The following is a 20,859-nucleotide window of genomic DNA, read 5'->3' on the forward strand; positions in this document are numbered from 1 at the left end:
GTCGCGTTCCCATTGTTCGGTACAGGACCCGTTCTAATAGGAGCGACACAAGTCGCTCCGACTTAGAAAAAGTGTCCTGCACTACTTCTGGGCGACCTGGAGTGACTTGCATAGACATTCATTTTATGAAGTTCGTGCAAGTCGCGCCGAAGTCGTGGTGCACACGACTTCACAGGTCGCCCCCGAAGTCGTGCCGCTGCAGTGTGAACCGGCACTAATGCTGACGTGGCCCACAATGAAATTGAGTTTGATACCCCTGCTCCAGGCTAACCACTCTTCTGCTACCTGTTTTTTCGTTTTGGCATAGTATATAATTTGTTAAGATCAATTATAACATTCTTACATTTGACACTGTCATGTGCCACAGGGAAAAGTTTCCACAGGGCTTAACTTTTGCTATGGGGCCTCCATTATCGGTAGGTATGCAGCTGAATAGAAATGCCAGATTTTGTAAGCCGAATGGGTTATCATCACATAGCTTACTAAATATTAGGCTTAGTGACTTTCTACTAATACATTTTCCTAGGAGTACAACATGGAATCATCACAATGGCGATGCCGTTGAGAGCAAAATGCAAGAATGATCATCCATTCTTAATTAGCTCATTTGTTTTAAATGGTGACTGCTTTTTTTTTTTTATTAACCCACTGGGAAAGAACTCTTATGTACTGTAGAAAAATGAAAATGAAAAGCGAAATAATCTGCAGCATATTATATTATTGCTGTACTCACCCCTTAAATCAGTAAAGGAACGCTAACTCTTATTTTGCTTTGTTAGTTCAGGTAATAGTGCAACTTGGCTTTTTCAAAATGACTTCACTTTTTGCACATAGCTAGACTCCTAGATTTTTTTTCGCTTGCTTCATAAAATGCAATAAATATTTGCATGTATTGAATAGGCCACTTCAAGCCTGGCATGTTCTTCCAGCACAGATTCCAAGCACAAAAATAAATGATTTGGGCAGCAACAACAGAGGTAGCAGTGTACTGCACAGCATGCTTTAAGACTGGTATCATCATATATAATCCTAGTCTATGAAGACAGTGGTGGGAGGAGAAACTGCTTCTGGAACCATAATTCTTAATAGGACCTGAGACTCCAGTTCAGTTCAACCCCCTACATCTCATTAACTCTTTTCAGGGCCTTTAAATATCATTTTTTTTTGTTCTTTAAAATGCTTTTATACCCTCACACAAAAGGACAACGCTCTTGTTGGTATACATGATATATACATACATGACAATAGTATCTAATGTTCTAACGTGTTACAAGGTATATTTATACCAACATTAACATAACATGGATTGAGGCTCGGTTCACACTGGAGCGGCACGACTCTGTACTACTTCGGGGGCGACTTGGGCATTCCTATGCATCACGACTTCGGAGCGACTTGCATGCACTTCACATAATGGAAGTCTATGCAAGTCGCTCCGAGGTCGCTCCGAAGTAGTACAGGACCCTTTTTCTAAGTCAGAGCGACTTGTGTCGCTCCTATTAGAACGGGTCCTGTAGCAGTCAATGGACCGCGAGGGAGCGCGACTTGTCAGGCTGACAAGTCACCTGACAAGTCGCGCTAGTGTGAATCGAGTCTAAGAAGTTTAAATGTTTTGCAAATACAGCATGTTTTGCCCTTATTGGCATTGTTTCTATTTGGATGCCCTACTTTCCTCCCACAATTCACTGAATGATTAACTGGCTTCAAACCAAACTGGCTCTAGCATGTATGCTTCTACTTATCTGGCTCTGGATATACACTAGAATACTAGATTGTTAGTTCCTCTGAAACAGGGAATAATGTCAATGGTGATATGTTTGTAGAGCTCTCTGTAATGCTTGGTATTTTTGTAAAGCTCATAAAAATAAGGAAATACATAACAGTATACCCTTACCTAAAACATATATATATATATATATATAGATATGGATATATAAATAGATAGATAGATAGATAGATAGATAGATAGATAGATAGATAGATAGATAGATAGATAGATAGATAGATAGATAGATAGATAGATAGATAGATAGATAGATAGATAGATAGATAGATAGATAGATAGATAGATAGATAGATAGATAGATAGATGTATATACATATCTGTGTATATATATATATATATATATATATATATATATATATATATATAATGATGTGAGTATAATATACACAACTTTCATCATTAAGAATGCAACTACGGAAAGTATGTTGACCTCATCTCAGGCCAAATACTTACATTCCAAAAGTAACGAATAATCCTCAAGCTCCAAAACCACACTACATAAATATCCTGCTTTATTTCTACTATTGAAACGCTCCCAAACCTTCCGCATGAAAGAAAGAGAAGAAACCAAATTAAAAAAAAAAAAGGTCTTTGATTTATTAATTTCCAGTGGATTAGATCTGCAAATGTTTCCTATCTTTTTAATTTGAAGCCGTATACAGAGCCGTAGAAGCTTTTAATTATGCATTTTGCGTAATGTGGCCCCAAATGAAGAAGAATAAAATTAAAATTGGGAATCAAATAGTAAATATAGGTAGAAGCAAAAGGGAGCTGTAGCGTAATGCTAATGGTTTTGTGTCTTTCTGGTGTCAATAATAGCTCTAATGTCATTAAGTAGAGGGTCCATTAGTGTATTCTCTTCAGTACTGTGCACCATAGCAACGCATTCTATACCCTGAAAACAACTTTTATTTAATGACATCTCAGTGATTGTTTCTTTTTCTTGAAATGCAGTCCCATCTACAGGAAAAAATATAGGTGGACTCATAAAACAGACTGACATTTTTTTTTTCTAATGAATAATGCTCTACCATGTGTGCCTCTAAAATAAATGCATTGCTTGTTCATTAATCTCAGTATCTAGTAGAGTAAAGAAAAAACACATTTTTCTTTTTTATATTCATGGTATCAATGTTGAGTAATAAGCAGGGGGGAAAAAATGTTTTTTATTTTATTTTTTCTTATAGCTACATGAAATCCCAGCTTTCCACACTTTCATGTTCCTGGGGAGAGTGTATTTAGTAATAAATTCTAACATTACTACATACAGTACACTGGCATACTTTACAAGTACTTTTCTGCTAATTTGTCCTGATGCTGAACTTCTTTATATAAGTTCATACTCTTTATTCTTCATAGCATTGTGCCATTAAACACACTTTTTCCCATAAAGACTAAGGTCCCTTTCACACATGCAGATCTGTTTTGGCAGACTCTGCTTGCTCCCCTGATCCCCGCTGGAGGTCGGTCTCCACTCACTGTGCTGAGTCCTGCTTTCCTCTATGGGAAGATCGGATAAAAAACGGACAGCCTGTCCATTTTCATCTGATCCCATCCAATCCGATCTGCTGGACTGATGCCGAACATATAGCCATCCATCTGTTTTCAGCTGACCTTGTCGGACCTGATGCCGGACCGGTCTGCTGACATCCGCCTCCCCATAGAGGAGAATGGATCGGGTCTGCCTGAAAAACAGACAGGCGGACTCGATCGGTCCGATTGTGTGAAAGGGGTCTTAACCACTTGCCGACCACCCAACGCAGTTATATGGCGGCAGGTCGACAGGTTCCTGCGAATCACCGTACCTGTATCCGTGGTAGCGATCCCGGGGGAGCGCGTGCACACCCACTCGCCAGAAGTTAAACTGATCCATGGGGCCGGTGGCTACGATTGCTGTCAGGCTCCCGCGATCGCTCCCGGTGAAGAGAGAACAGCGGTCTGCTGTTGTAAACACAGCAGACCGTTGTTCTCTCAGCAATCAATGCAGAGCTCCTGTGTTCCTCCTATTTAGAAACACAGATCTCTGTATTGATTTTACAAGCCCATCCCCCCCCCCACAGTCAGAAAACTCCCCCTAGGCTCACACTTAACCCTTTGATCGCCCCTGGGTTAACCCCCATCCCTGCCAGTGTCATTATTACAGTAACAGTGCATATTTTTAGCACTGGTTACTGTTATCACTGGTCCCCTTAAAGGCATCAAAATTGTCAGGGGTCCAATCCGTCCGCCGCAAAGTCACAGTCCTGCTAGAAATTGCAGATCGCCGCCATTAGTAGTAAAAAATAAATAAATAAATAAAAATGACATAAATCTTTCCCCTAGCTGGATAACTTTTGTGTAAACCAATCAAAATATGCTTATTGGGATTTTTTTTTACCAATATATGGAGCAGAACACAAATTAGCCTAAAATGTTAAAAAAAGTTGACTTTTACATTTTTTGGAGGGCAATGTTATATAGCAGAAAGTGAAAATATTGTGGTTTTTTTTTTTCAGAATTTTTGCTATTTTTTGTTTATAGCGCAAAAAATAAAAATTGCACAGGTGATCAAATACCACCCAAAAAAAGCTCTATTTGTGGGGAAAAAAAAGAAAAGGACACCAATTTTATTTGGGTACAGCGTTGCAGGACTGCGCAGTTGTCTGTTAAATTATTGCAGTGCCAAATCTAAAAAAAAATGGCCTGGTCAATTAAGGGGGGAAAATCTTCCGGTCCAAAAGTGGTTAAAGAAAATAAAATTTGGTAGCTAACTAAAAACGCTACTGGAAAATAAAAACGATACATAATAGGGCCCTTCTAATCTATCGTTGTAAGGAAAAATAACAATAAATTAAATGAATAAATGATTAAATAAATAAGAAAAATATGTATGGGGACTTCTGAGCAGTAATGCATTTTGGGCCTAGTGTGTAAAGGAGTCACACTAGAGGTAGCTGTCTTCTATGTTGACTGCAGGTGTCAATACTCATTGATGTTTGCTGACTTTTAGATGCTCTCAGTTCCATTTAAGACATATCCAGTGGTCAGCAAAGTGTCAGTGAACATTGACACATGCATACATCATATAGATTTGTCTCTGTGGTGAACACTTTTACACACTGCATCTAGAAATGAAGGAGAATTCAGATAATTACATAAGTATTCTCAGAACCTGTTTAGAACGGGTCTTTGTGGTGACTGCACAGTGATGGTTACTCATTTTTGCAGTTTTTATATATTGGATAGCCATTTTTTTTCTTACACATTATTACACTATATGTGAAGTATAATTACATATGACAATAAAATAACAAATGTTTACTTGTGTTCAAATTTATGCCATTCTAAAGCCAGATATTAAACGTTCTTAAATTCTGATTTATACTTAAAAAGAAGTATAAAAAATGATGTTTACAAGGTACAAGAATATAGGGGTTAAAAATATTATTGTGTGTTTAATGATGGCTTATTTTGCTATGTATGCATGTATATATACTGTATACTGTATATGTATGTATGCATATACACTATATTGTCAAAAGTATTGGGACACCTGCCTTTACTCGCACATAAACTTTAATGGAATCCCAGTTTTAGTCCGTAGGGTTCAGTATTGAGTTGGCCCACCCTTTGCAGCTATAACAGCTGCAACTCTTCTGGGAAGGCTGTCCACAAGGTTTAGGAGTGTGTCTATAGGAATTTTTGACCTTTCTTCCAGAAGGGCATTTCTGAGGGCAGGCACTGATATTGGACAAGAAGGCCTGGCTTGCCGTCTCCGCTCTAATTCATCCCAAAAGTGTTCTATCTGGTTGAAGTCAGGACTTTGTGCAGGTCAGTCAAGCTCCTCCACCCCAAACTCGCTCATCTACAGTATCTCACAGAAGTGAGTACTCCCCTCACATTTTTTAAATTATTTTATTCTGTCTTTTCATGTGACAATACTGAAGAAATGACACTTTGCTACCATGTGAAGTAGTGAGTGTACAGCTTGTATAACAGTGTAAATTTGCTGTCCCCTCAAAATAACTCAACACACAGCCATTAATGTCTAAACCACTGGCAACAAAAGTGAGTACACCCCTAAGTGACAATGTCCAAATTGGGCCCAAAGTGCCAATATTTTGTGTGTCCACCATTATTTGCTGCACTGCCTTAACTCTCTTGGGCATGGAGCTCACCAGAGCTTCACAGGTTGTCACTGGAGTCCTCTTCCACTCCTTCATGATAACATCACAGAGCTGGTGGATGTTAGAGACCTTGTGCTCCTCCACCTTCTGTTAGAGGATGCCCCACAGATGCTCAATAGGACTTAGGTCTGGAGACATGCTTGGCCAGTCCATCACCTTTACCCTCAGCTTCTTTAGCAATGCAGTGGTCATCTTGGAGGTGTGTTTGGGGTCGTTATCATGTTGGAATACTGCCCTGCGGCCCAGTCTCCAAAGGGAGGGGATCATGCTCTGCTTCAGTATGTCACAGTACATGTTGGTATTCATGGTTCCCTCAATGAACTGTACCTCGCCAATGCTGGCAGCACTCATGCAGCCCCAAACCATGACACTCCCACCACCATGCTTGACTGTAGGAAAGACACACTTGTCTTTGTTCTCCACAACTGGTTGCTGGCACACACGCTTGACACCATCTGAACCAAATAAGTTTATCTTGGTCTCATCAGACCACAGGACATGGTTCCAGTAATCCATGTCCTTAGTCTGCTTGTCTTCAGCAAACTGTTTGCGGGCTTTCTTGTGCATTATCTTTAGAAGAGGCTTCCTTCTGGGACAACAGCCACGCAGACCAATTTGATGTAGTGTGGCATATTGTCTGAGCGCTGACAGGCTGACCCCCCACCCCTTCAACCTCTGCAGCAATGCTGGCAGCCCTCATACGTCTATTTCCCAAAGATGACCTCTGGATATGACGCTGAGCACGTGCACTCAACTTCTTTGGTCGACCATGACGGGGCCTGTTCTGAGTGGAACCTGTCCTTTTAAACCACTGTATGGTCTTGGCCACCAAGCTGCAGCTCAGTTTTAGGGTCTTGGCAATCTTCTTATAGCCTAGGCCATCTTTATGTAGAGCAACCATTCTTTTTTTCAGATCCTCAGAGAGTTCTTTGCCATGAGGTGCCATGTTGAACTTCCAGTGACCAGTATGAGATAGTGAGAGTGATAACATCAAATTTAACACCCCTGCTCCCCAATCACACCTGAGACCTTGTAACACCTATGAGTCACATGACACAGGGGAGGGAAAATGGGTAATTGGGCCCAATTTGGACATTTTCACTTAGGGGTGTACTCACTTTTGCTGCCAGCGGTTTAGACATTAATGGCTGTGTGTTGAGATATTTTGAGAGGACAGCAACTTTACACTGTTATACAGGCTGTACACTCACTACTTTATATTGTAGCAAAGTGTCACTTCTTCAGTGTTGTCACATGGAAATATAGAATAACATATTTACAAAAATGTGAGGGGTGTACTCACTTTTGTGAGATACTGTATGTCTTTATGGACCTTGCTTTGTGCACTGGTCCAAATAAAAAAGTTGTTTTTCAGGGGTTGGGCTTGGCCCCTTAGTTCCAGTGAAGGGAAGGCGTCTTAAGGCATCAGCATAACAAGACATATTGGACAATGTCATGCACTCAACTTTGTTGGAACAGTTTGGAGATGGCCCCTTCCTGTTCCAACATGACTGCACACCTGTGCACAAAGCAAGGTCCATAAAGACATAGATGAGTGATTTTAGAGGGGAAGGCAGGATTTGATACCATGAAATGTTAACATTACTGTTAACTCTGCGAGCAAGACATAGGAATATCAATTCACAGATGTTTCATACTGATGTGATTTGATACAACAGGAGATTTCATGTTTGACTTGGTATTGGTACCTATTATTTTTGGTCAGGTGAACATTTTACAGAGGTATAATAAATGATCACACGAAGGCTATACGTTTTCTCCCACCATAATGCATTTGTAGTGTTAACAGGAGAAAAAAGGAAAACACAACAATGTATTGTATTGTCTGCAAAATTCATAACCAGAGAGAATCGTGATCTATTAACATTTCCTTCCCCATTTCTTACATTTAAAAAGTTTGTAAAGAGTTGGCAAGGCAAGCAATTTCTTTCTATTTCAGTAACAGAGCAGTTATGCACACAAATGTGTCCATATTTATAATCTCTCATGTGAGACAGTTGTGTTCCTACAACTGTGTTGCAGACGGAATACATTGTTATATCCTGAAAGCACTTACAGTCTCGCACCTCGGTGTATTCCCAAGGAGGCTCAGAGCCACTGGCATAGACAGTACACAAAGCGCATGTAGCTGACATCAAGGGCTGTTGCACTTTCGGAGCTTTGTTGGTTCAGCAAAGCGTGCAGTCTCATGTGAATGAAAAGTGTCACCAGAATCTCCATTTCAGACAAAGCTGCTCCTGCTGAGGCTTTGGGGACATGCTGCCACTCACTGATGTAACCGAAGCCTAGGGAGGTGATCAGAGACTTAAAATCCTTTATTTTCTTTTAGTGATGTGTGTGTATTTTTTTTTTTTTTCACTATACATGAACTCTGTAATGTAGAACAAAGAGCATAACACAGAAAATTAGTTCCTCAAATATATTGTTGAAATAACTGAGCAGTTTGTGGAATTCATCTAGGAGCAGCAAAGTCATTAATCTCACCATCATTTTATATATTCTTAAAAGAATGCTGATTGTACATAAAGTTTACATATATATATATATATATATATATATATATATATATATATATAGCTTTTTTCCAGATAATAGTACCTCCCCCCTTCTGAGTCACCTCTTTTCTCCGCCCCCTACCAACCTCCTAGCACCGTACTTTGTTTCTACCCCCTACTCACCTCCCAGTAACTCCTCTTTTAGAGAATATAGAGCCAAATATCATTTTGTGGTGCTAAGTATTTTGTATGCAATTTATTAATTATAACAAGAAAAGGCAGTACAATAGATTCCCTGTAGCTAGCAACCATGGACCCTCCCCAGCGAAAATTGATCACCCTAGCAACAATAGACCCTTCAGCAGCCAGCAACAATAGACCCCTCCCTCAACAGTAGATCCACCTCAGCAATGATACTCCCCCAGCAATATAAGACCCCCTCAACAACAATAGATCTGCCACTAGTGGTTTTGCACAGAGCAGCTCCGATCCACCTCTTCCCCGATTGCCTGCTGGCGCTCCTGGCTCCTCCTTCCTGCCGAGGGCCTCCAGAACATGAAGCTTGCAATGGGGGCACCCAAGTAGGCTCACTCCCGAACAGAGCCATGCCCTCTCTCTCCTCATTGGCTCACTGGCTGTGATTGACAGCAGTGGAAGCCAATGGCTCCCGCTGCTATCTCAGTCATTAACCTCCCTGGGCTCGGGGTTAATTTTCAGTACCAAAAGCGGTAACACTGGGGATTACCCTGTAGTGATACTTACCTTGTCCCTGTGATCCCCTGATGTCCTCACGCTGTGTCCTCTGGCTGATGCCGGCATCCATCTTCCAGGTTCCCTTCCCTGCGAGCGACGCAGGGGGGGCGGAACCCGGTGGGAAATTTAAAAAAAATAAACAAAAACATGACACATACACATTGTAATACATTGTAATCTGTTAGGATTACATTACTTTGTGAAACCATTTCACCTTAGTTTTGTCCCTAGTGCTTTGTCCAGTGCCCTGCCTGCACTTTTACTGTTCTTTTTACCTGGAAACTTAAGAACGTCCATGGCGTCCAAAAAGCATTCATTCCTTTAGGTCAAAAACGATTGTAGACCAGCTAGATTTCAATGCAAAACAATGTACCGCTTTGACATTCAAAAATAGTGACATAATCAGACTGCCAGGAAGGTTAAGGAGGGAGAGTCCTCTAAGAGCCGAGGCTCTTGTGCACATGACTGGATCTAGGTGGGGCTCAGGTAAGTGTTAAGGTGGGGTTGGGTGGCTGCTGCACAAATAATGCATGAAGGTATAAAAACTTGAGTTTTTAGAACCACTTTGTGTTTGTTTTTTAAATAAAAAACATGTTTTACTTACCTGCTCTGTGCTTTTGAGGTTCCCCGGTGCTCCCGGCTTCTCCTGCCTTGCAATTTTCTTCATGAACACAAACCTAAACACCACTGCAAGTATCAGTCTCCCAGGCTTACACTCTGCTTATAGCATACAAGTACCATTGCACACTGTATTCAACTACAGGGTGAAGTTAACAAAAGGCAGACTTCAGTTAACGTCCCTACCAATTGGTCAAGCCCCTCTAACATATTTCACCCACACTGGACCTAATCGCAGCTGTACCTCTACAATTAAGTCTAATGTAGATTAAACATGTCAGAGGAGCAAGGCTAATAAATGGGGACTTGAGCTAAAGCCTGTCTTTTATTTACTGAAATGAAATACAGTGTGCAGTGGTACCTGCATGCTATATTGTATCTTGGAGCTAGATGTGCTCTATCTTTGCCAGCACTTAAATACGAAGACTTGTTATATATTTACCTCTTAGACAGAGTCTCTTACCAGACCACCCCAAATCTACGTATACTCTTCTTCCCTGTACTTTCTTGCCATTCGTTTCCTTTGAGAGTCAAAACCTGTGTCAGAGCTTACACCTTATCACCTCTTCTCTTATGTGTTTGGGCCTGGGGATTAGCCAGTGGAGCAATGGAACTATAGGGGAGTGGGAGTAAGGTACATTAGTGGTGGGCTAGTAAGAGACTCTATGTCATAAATATGTCAAAGTGACAGAGTATCTTTAACTCAAGAAGGTGATACTGGACAATGGACATCATGGGTAGGTTGGACTGTGAAATCCTTTTCAAATGTGGGCCTATGCCAAATATTCATAGTGGGAACAACAGAAGTTATTTTATGTAGTGTACATGGAATAATGCTGTGTAAAACCACCACTTCCTTCCTTTGATAATTAATGGAATATTTGTCACCCTCAAGTGTTTGGGGTAGATTATACACAGTTGATTTTTTGCAGCGAGCTAAGTCCCTTTTCATGCAATAATTGACCTTTATGTGTGGTAGACCTTCCCTTATTTGACCTTTGTGCTTGTGTGCATGTTTTTTTTTTTTTTTTTTACTAAGCCTATTAATAACATGATTACCATGATCCTATGTGTTGATTCTATTATATCCCTGCCAGTTTTAAGTAATGACATGTTAATTTGCTTATTTTCCTGTCAGTGCAAATTACAAGCCAGAACGGCAGATATAAATTTAGCCATAGTAAATTCATTTACAGTGACACAATGGCAGATACACAGAGCAGAACCCTTCCTATGAGATAAAGTGGACTGAGTGACTTATGCAGTAATTAGGGGATAATTGTCATTAACCTCGCAAACAGTAGTTTACCCATATTGTTTCAAAGGCTCCAGGATGCATAATGACAAGGTAATCTGTCAAAGCGCTAGGGGGAAATATTAATGAGATTTGTGCAGGCCTGTATTGAAAATATGCAGAAAGCGGCCACATTAAGCTAATTGGTGGATGAATATACACTTGTAAAAGTGCTTCTAATGGCACGTTTGCTTCTCTCCAAATGACTGCTGTTAATGTGGAGAAGTGGGCTGCTCGGAAAGTCAGGACTGCTGGGACGAGAAGCATATTAATATGTACAGACACAATTATTAGTATTGTATATTGTTCACTGCAGGACTGCAATATTACCTTTAATATATTTATCGAGCATTTGTAATATATCCTGAAAAGATTTGCTTCAGATGTTCAAAAGAATCCTAGATGCTGATACATGCTTAAGCAATACTATGTAAGTGATGACATCATACTAACTTGCCAAGCTTTTACAGAGCAGTAGATTGGTAGGCACTTCAATCACCTCAGAAGACTTTGGGTTTATGTACCAAAAATGTCTAGAAGGAAAGTTGCCTTGCTTATTAATGGCATTCATAGAAATCTTTCTTTTAGTGTTATTTTTTGCTTGCATTTGCACAGGGATACACATTATATTGCATTTTGGCACCAAGTACCTGAAACTGATAGTGCTGATGAAAAGGACTGGAAAATTTTGAAAAATCTAATACCTTACCCCATTGACTGCTGATCTTAAGTCACACAAACCCTAAAAAGTTTAATAGTCTTATTTAAAACTTACCACCTAACTTTGCCTAAAGTGTAACCCTACTTGTAACCTGAACATAACCTTAACCTCCTAAATGAAAACCACAGCCCTGGTGCTTAATTGGGTGCATTTGTCATATGATGTTTCTTATATCAGAAGTTAATTCCCCTGCTTGGTGGTACACAGTTCTAGATTAATAAAAAGATGCAGACACAAGTATTATTCTATATGACACTGAAACAGCAGCTGGTTTATTTATTATTCAAGGGCCCAAGTATACTATACATTTCCTATATTCTTGTATAGCTATTTGAGGTCAGATTTGCAGCTGTCACTCTGCGGGTGCAATGCAGCAGACTCATGCAGGTGTTGGATCACTTGACCCAAACTTTTACATTATAAAGCTCCCTCTGAAATGTAGACTGCCTATGTCTATGGCTCTCTGCAAAGCACCACTGCTAACATCTGTCTAGTGGAGCTCCCCTTCTCAGTACATTTGAAATGAGGGAGGAAATTTAAAGCGGAGTTCCACCCTGGGAATAGTTTGTTTAATAAAAATACCCCTGGGACAGTCAGGGCTAGTACATTCCACAATGGCTAGCCACTGATCTGTCCCGGGTTGCACTTACCTTTTAGGACAAATACTTACCTTGAAAAAGTATTGTCCAGCGCTGCCATCTCAGGTGTGGGCAGCTTGAAGCCAGCACGATCCTCTTCTGCGTCCTCTTCCTTCTTTTCCGGTCCCACGATGCACTGCACCGGCCCCGCCGTCACTTCCGGTGCGCGAGCGTCATCCCTCCACAGCTTCTGGGCATACCCAGAAGCTGTTTAGAAGGGATTGACGCGCGCCCCGGAACTGACGTCGGGGCCGGTGCAGGCGCAATGATTCCTGGGAGCGATGACGTTCAGCTCCCAGGAATCATTCCAAAGCCAGGAAGTGATGACTCGCCATGGCCGCCGAGGGGAGGAAGAAGGAAGTAAGGTAAGTATATTTTCTTCTCTACAAGGTAAGTAAAAAAAAAAAAATGCGATTATTCATTTGTTTTTCATGTGACCCGGAGCGAGAAGATGGAGGTAAGTATAAATTTAGGGTGGAACTCCACTTTAATTTGTATGCCAGTTTGTGCTGCATGAAGCCCTGGCTACCTATTGACTTACATAGGAGGCACATTTAGGATAAAGTAATTTACCATCCCAACAGATAATGTAAAAAAGTTCCAAGAACCTATGTGCGTTCAGGCTTGGTTTAACTGATTGAAACCTTGGATGAAGCTGTCCATTGAGATATGAGGTCTGGGGAGGGGTGTTAGACCGTGGACCAAAGGATCCTGAGGTTTCTAGTAAAGCTCAGATTCTACCGAAAAAGAAAAGAGGGAAATGGGAGAGCCCTTATAGCGTTGTAGATTATTTAAAAAACAAGAATGCAGTGCTTCCACAATAAAAGCAAAAAAAGTCAAAATGGACTTTCAACTGTTGAGGTTGCAGTGACCCAACTATGAGGAAACAAGCAGCCTTTCTAGAAAACCCGTCTCCACACAGGGTCAGTGTGGTCGCTCTCTATGCCTCAGGTATTCCCATTCTGGGTGCTCTAAAGGGGTTCGCAGGTGAGTGATTCCCCAAGTGGATCTTACTGCCAACTAATATTAGACACCAATTTTATCACCTTGAACTGAGAACGTGGCAATTTAAAATCATGAAACATGTTTTATAAGGTGAAATAAAGTAATTGGATGTTTTACTAAAGCAATTGACAATTGAACAACCTCATCAGGCACCCCTGCCAATCAAACCTACAGGCCCTTTTTGCGCTGACTCTTTCTACTACAACAAGATATAAGTCACTGTGATGCCTTATTCACTTGTGTGTAAAAGTTTAATTTTGAGCTATTGAGCCCTCTATCCAACAAACTGTTTAGCAGAAGTTAAGGAAATAGAGGAAACATGAAAAAGGACCTAACGTCCCATCTACTGGCTAGCTAGATAACTACAAAATGCAATGCAAAATTTCATAAGGAAAATATTTTAAAAAGGCTTACTTTTTAATCCTGGACATAATAAAATATACATAACCTTTAAATCATACACAGGGAAAAATAATTATATAGCACAATCACCACCCACGTCTTTGCTGAATTGAGTTCCAGTCACCACACATCTGTATTTTCTTTTCTTTAATGTGAAATTCAGGTCACATAATCATTCATGCAATTTAAAATACAGGGAGTTTAACAGCTGCTGGGCTGTTTGTATTTATCATTAGTTTGCCCAGGATCTGCAGTGCTTGTTTCGGCGAGCCCATCGTTGTTTAAAAACTTTAGCCCAGTGGGGAAAGTGTGACCTGTTTTTGAATCTGCAGGCTAAATGGCGACAGATAGGCAGCACATGCAGGTGAACCTAGGCAGGTGAATGCACTTTAATTGCCTTGCACAGCTTATATCTGTTTTTTAAGCATGAAGAACGCATTTCCAGTGATGGCAGGTTATCTTTGTAGAATAAATTAGAGAAAGAGCAGATGTGCTGTATTACACACACTACTTTATCAATCCTTCTCGCTATGCTCATAGTAGTAAAAGCTGTACAGTAAATAAAACCTACACACAGATGTGATAAGCTGGAGAGGCTTCACGTGTTTTTTCAATGGCCCAGACATTCACCTCACATCTTCCAATCACACCAGCATTTGTTCTCAGAGCTTAGCTATTCTCTGGAATCAAATTGCAAAGTTGTCACATTCTTGAAAAAGCAGTAGAATGCAGATTTGTTAGATGTCTCCCCTTCACGGCTTGATATAGTGTATACAACCCTGAAATACTACACATGCTGTATATTAATCATTTTTAATTTTCAAGGTCATAGATGGTTTATGTAGCTTTGTGTGTATGTGTGATGTTATCAAATCAACCTAAAACATATGGCCATATTATTTTTTTTTTTATTCATGGTGAATTTAGAAGATCTTAGGTTTCAATTTACAACCATTCACGAAAGTTGAACTTCACACTTTTATAATTCAGTCCAATCAAAGCTGCTATTTCAGTTTCAGTTGATGTTAGCAAATTCAACCATTTCTTTTACCTCAAGGGGGTTGAGGTGGCAAGATCCCTGCTCTCAATTGCCTAGCTGTGTCCAGCTGCTGTAGCCATTATCGGCAGCCTCACATGCCCTATTTATTTGTGACTTTTTTTTTATAGCAGAAAATGCAGCTGGACAAGTGACTCTCCAATACAGGATGTACAAAACCTGAGACTGCAGCAAGAAGGTATTGCTGTCAAAGTTTCTTAGGGATAAGACAAGCAGGTTGGTGATTCAACTCAGCAGCATCAACCTGAAATATCAGTTTTGGAGGACTGGACCTCTACATAGTTACATAGTTACATAGTTAGTGAGGTTGAAAAAAGACATCAGTCCATCCAGTTCAACCTATGATATGTGTGTGTGTTTGCTGTTAACCGTACATTGTATACCCCTCTATGTTGTGGTCTTTAAGGTGCCCATCTAATAGTTTTTTGAAACTATCAATGCTCTCTGCTGATACGACTGTTTGCGGAAGAGAATTCCACATCCTTACTGCTCTGACAGTGAAGAACCCCCTGCGTATTTTAAGGTTAAACCGCCTTTCCTCTAGTTTTAGTGAGTGGCCACGTGTCTTATTGTATTTCCTTTCTCTGAATAGTTTGTTCCTTATGCTAGGGTCGCCAGTACAGTATTTGTACATTGATATCATATCCCCCCTCAATCGTCTCTTCTCCAGAGAGAATAAGTTCAGTGCTTGTAGTCTTTCCTCATAGCTGATGTCCTCCATTCCAAGCTCTAACTTGAGCTAACTGTTCAGTTTGAGAAAATATTATTAAAGCGGAGTTCCAGCTTAAAAATAAACTTTGCAGCACCAGTTAGAGTACAAAAACCTGAAAAAGAATTGGATAAATCATTTTTTTTTTTTTTTTTTTACTTTTTTCGATTTTAATGAAAATAAACTTACCTTCCTTTATCTTCCTCCTTGTGCGGCCGCGACTCCCGACGTCACTTCCTCCTTTGCATTACATCCTGGGAGATGAGCGTCATCAATCCCAGGATGCAATGGGAATGGCCGGCCGCTTCTCTGATTGCCAATCGCAATCTACAGCGCATGCGCGAGATTGCGATCGGCATTCTGGGTAGCACAGAACCAGGAAGAGCAACACAGCGGGGGACACCACGGCTTCAGATGCCCACACCAGAGATGGCCGCGCGCTGCAATTCATTTTAAAGGTATGTATTTATCTTTATTCAGTAAATGTAATGACCTGTAAAGTGGGGTTAGTGCTAGGGTAATTGGGGGTAGCTTAGGATTAGGGGCTATTTTTAGCTCAAAAAAGTGTATGTGGCCGGAACTCCGCTTTAAAGATAATGAAAGTATACTAAATGAGTAAAAAAATACCTGTTTTTAAAAAAGCCTTTAGACAATTCCTTTCTTCTTTAGAACTCACAGTACTGAATTCAGTATGAAGTTTACATTTTTCTGTATCAGTTGACACTGGGGTTTATTTACTAAAACTGGAGACTGCAGAATCCTTTTTTTTTTTTTGTGAAAGCTTAATTGAACAAGCTTGAGTAAGAAGATAATTGGCTACCATGCACAGCTGCACACAATTTTGCACTCTCCAGCTTTAGTAAATCAACCTCTAGGCATCTACTAACTATATGGACTCGAAAAGGGACGTTGACTGTTTTTAATAGTTTTGGCATATGGCATGTATATCAGAAATAGTCCCAGCTTCCATTTCTTATTAAATGTTAAAAAGTGATGTACCTTTCAGATCTTCTACATGCTTTTACTCTTGAAAGTACTTCAGTGAACCCTGTGTTTGACTCTTTATGCAAGATATTAAGCTGACAGCCTGCATCTTCAAAGCTAATCATCTTGCACTCATCCCTTGCTTCAGACGTGACTCAGATGTTGGACAAAGTATGTCCTTATGTCTGGGTCACATCCTCACACATTTTATCCTTGCCTGCAGGTCAGCTGCAATCATATCATCAGTTCATGAGAGGAGAGGACTGCACACTGCATTGTCTTAATAAAAAATTCTTCTTTTACTCTTCAAGATAATAAGCCCGGTCCAGAGGTCATCTAGCAGATGCTGTTAAGTTTTTGTAACACAACGGGGTGCAAACGGCAATAGAAAAAATATTGGAAGTGCACTTAATTACATAGCATTTGAAAATATATGTTTGGGAGTTAGGTAACATAATCATAGGTATAATGTATTGATTGAATGTTGAAATAGTGACAAATTTAAGGAATTTTAGAAATATAATGCAATATTTCAGTAGTACCTAATGCACAAATAGTAACATGCTTGCTATTGAGGAATATCATCTTAAATATGTGGTAGTAATTTATGAAAGCCCAAAGTGCTGGCATTCCGTTTTTCAATCTTCTACTGCCACAAATGGGACCAAATCAGAATTTCTTGCTTTTGGGGTTTTATTACATAATTTGATGATTGTTTACTCATGTATTCATGCAACAATAAACTATAGGCCGGCTAACTGGAAAGAACACAACTTAAATTTGAAAAATAAGTTACAAGTTTGTTGAAAAACCTGCTTACAAGATAGGTAAGCTAGAATAAAAGTGGCAAAGCAGACCAAAAGCTTTGAATTAAAAACAGGAAAAGGAATACACTTCCACACCATGTTATTATGTATTTGGAATGTTGTACTAAGCCATAAGTTTTTTCACAAATTCCAACTTTATAACTTCAGATATGTTTATTTTAAAGATTATGGGATTATGAGTTAAAGCACACAGTAGACAAACAGCCAAATACACAGTAGAAATTCATATGTGAGAAATGTTTTCTGCCAATAAAAATGCAATTCTGTTGAGCCTGTTTTATAAAGCATAGAATACACCTCCTGACACCCACTAAAACCCAGTCCTAAACAGTTACTTGATCAAAACTATGACTGGATGCTGAACGAGCATCAGTTCACTAATATGGTCATATAGCTGCTCTCTCCTCCAATCAGTAAGTGTACAAAACTAAGGTCATATTCAGTATCCCAACCACAGGGTAATTTAGCATGTACAGTATACTACAGAAGATAATGAACTACATGCATCATACACATAAAAGGTCTCAAGTAAAACATTTACCTAAATGAAATTGTGCAATGCAACTATAACAACATGTGTGAATACAATGTCATATCATGCAATTATAATCACTTTACAGTTGAGCAGACAGTCTACTATTTACTATTTGTGGGGTACTCGAATCGCCAGCTCACACACTTATTTTAAATAGTAGTATTTGCATATCCACTTCCTTCAGGGTCCTGTGATTAGTAACTGGCCGGCTGGATTCTGAACCAGGAGGTCTTGAAATCACCACCCCACCTCTCCACCTCACTTATTTAGAATGTATAAGGCCAGCGTCTCAGCACAGGATCCATAAGCAAGCGAAGATCACTGGAGTAGCGATGCTTACTTCAGTGATTTCCATTTTCCAGGAGCATCAGCCAGGTATAGTATATACCAGTGTTTTTTCATCTTTTTTCAGTTACAGCACCTTGAAAAATATTTTCAGTCTTGAGGCAACCCATTCTAAGGCATTGTTCACATTACTGCATTATGAGAATGTTTGCAAAGCTGCCCTTTAGCAGATGTGCAGGGATGCTATTTAATTCTTAATGGTACCCCCCACATTAGCAAACGCAGTGTGCTTTATTGCATGCCAAATAGGTGGGGCACAATTTTGAAATAAGCTTGGGTATTTTTTTTCCCCTGTGTCTCTGTGGGTAGGACAGCCCATTATGAATCGGCTGCACTACATGCCGCACCCAGTTGCACAGATATGAACCAGGGCTTGTTCACCCATGAGGTTGGTGGTGAAAACCAAGTTGTTGAGCTGTATTTTTACCACCCCCCAACTGCTCCTCCTTTAGGAGCAAAGGCACCAGCCAGGGTCATACACATGCTGTGGACACGCCAGAAAGTATTCCCCCAGGTGAATGGGGATAATCTGAAACTGCCCAGCAATCATGTGCATTGCACACAGTTGTCATACAGTGGTGCTGCATGTAGGCCTCTTCATCTGTCAAATACCTCTGAAAAGCCATCCAAGCATGGATCCTTTTTCAGAGGAGTGCAGTCTTTGCCGCTATAATGAACAGCTCTTAAAAAAAGCAGTACTGATCGTACAGGATTAGGGGGTCAAGATTAAAGTTGAAAGTTCAGGACTCAGGAAGACACCTCCTACTTCCACTGCTCTGCACTTTGCTATGATCAAGCCCCCGCTGTGCTGATGTACACTTTGACGGAGCAGTGGGAGCTCACAGCCTTTCTTAACCAGGATGCTGAAGCACCCCTGACAAGCTCAAATGGCACCCCAGGGTGCATTGGCACCCTGGATGAGAAATGCTTAATTATAAATAGTTACATTGGTCCAGCTGAAATACATAGACATGATTTTATGGGCTATGTTTGTCTATTTGACTTATGCAGGCATGGACTAAAACCACAGCTAGCTAACAACATCAAATGGTGATCTGTTGATCCAACTATGGAACAACTGTTCCTACAAGCGATCTCTTCATAAACATGCACAATCGCTTCACTTTTGTGTACATATTTAGTACTGAGCAAACAACCCTTATTGAGGGAAAAAAAGCAGTCTTTCAGGACAAGGGATCAATGTGATGAGTTTGTCCCCTGGGATTAGTTGTCCAGAAGATCTGTGCAAAAAAATCTGTGCATGTTATGCAAAGACAAGTTCACAAGACAATTCTTTCAGTGGCTATACCTTCCAACCCCCATCTCATGTAGATGTAGCTAGCCTTATAATTGGCTGTCAACACATGGTAGACTTGGCTTGACTTAATTACCTCTGTTGTTTTTAATGCTAAATGCCTGCAGCATTGCTTTAACAGGTTAGTGTCCAATGTTAGTACAGTGATTTCCCCTGCTGTTCTATTGTGTTCTGACAGGGGGGCGCCCCGCCGCCAAAACACTCCGGTCAGTGCTGTCAGCCATTAGCGGCCATGCCCCTTCAACAGAAGTTGGCTGAAAAGGCTGGCTTATGTCGGACCGACTCCAGTACACACGGGCCGAATGTCGTCCTGTTTCTATTAAACCGGCTGATGCCATCCGACATTCAGCCCATGTGTACTAGGCTTTACTGTATTATATCTATATTAAATATATGCATTTTGGGCAAAATATAATTACATTTGTGGGTGATAAAATAAAACTTGTTTCCTCAGGGTACTGCTTGAGTAACTTGCTTTCTGTGCACTATACACAGGGGATCGCTTGTATTTTTTTCAATGACTAAAAGACACTCTTTTATTGAAGGAGGCAGAGAGGAGGAACAGATAATGTCATGATCCATGCCTTGTGTTATCAGAAAACACCTTGTATTCATTGGAAAATAAGATTTTCTGAATTGTATGCAGGTGCCAAGTGAGTGACCCTCTGTGTTCGGTATACAGAAAGCATGTCGCTCAAGCAGCAATCAGAAGAGACCAGTGCTAGTTGTATGTAGCATAGGCTACTACAGTGAACTATCCCCTCAAAATGAGCACTTCTAAGGATTATATGTAACTAAGCTGGACCAAAAAAAATAAAAAAAAATAATTACACTTGACTAAGTAAAGGTCACAAACCTTTTATTTTAAATACTTTTGTCTCAGGCCATTAGTGAAATCTTGGCTACAGTGGTTTAAATAATTGTTTTTGGATCCTTCGTTGTTATCACCCAGCGTAGCGTGCAGCTTAGTGCAATAAGGGTGATGACAGACAAGCAAGTAAAGCTTCCGAGTACAATTTTTGGAAATGACTCAATCACTGCCACACTAGTGTCACAGTGAGAGAGCTATCATCATTTATATTAATGCTAAGCTATTGTGAAAAAAAATCATATAATAAAGAGCTTGTCTTACTAAAATTGTTAAAACATCCTCATTATTTTATCATTTATAAAGGACCTTCTTCTTTT

The 20,859-nt window shown here is 40.2% G+C and overlaps 1 protein-coding gene across 7 annotated transcripts in view; it reads left to right on the forward strand.

The window, feature by feature from the left end:
- Window positions 1-20,859, forward strand: part of BNC2 (basonuclin zinc finger protein 2) — an 806,895-nt gene that overhangs the window by 735,058 nt on the left and 50,978 nt on the right. The gene's annotated exons all lie outside the window — the stretch shown is intronic.

Source organism: Pelophylax lessonae, assembly GCF_965119305.1.
Source record: "Pelophylax lessonae genome assembly, chromosome: 1".
In the NCBI taxonomy this organism is placed as follows: domain Eukaryota; kingdom Metazoa; phylum Chordata; class Amphibia; order Anura; family Ranidae; genus Pelophylax; species Pelophylax lessonae.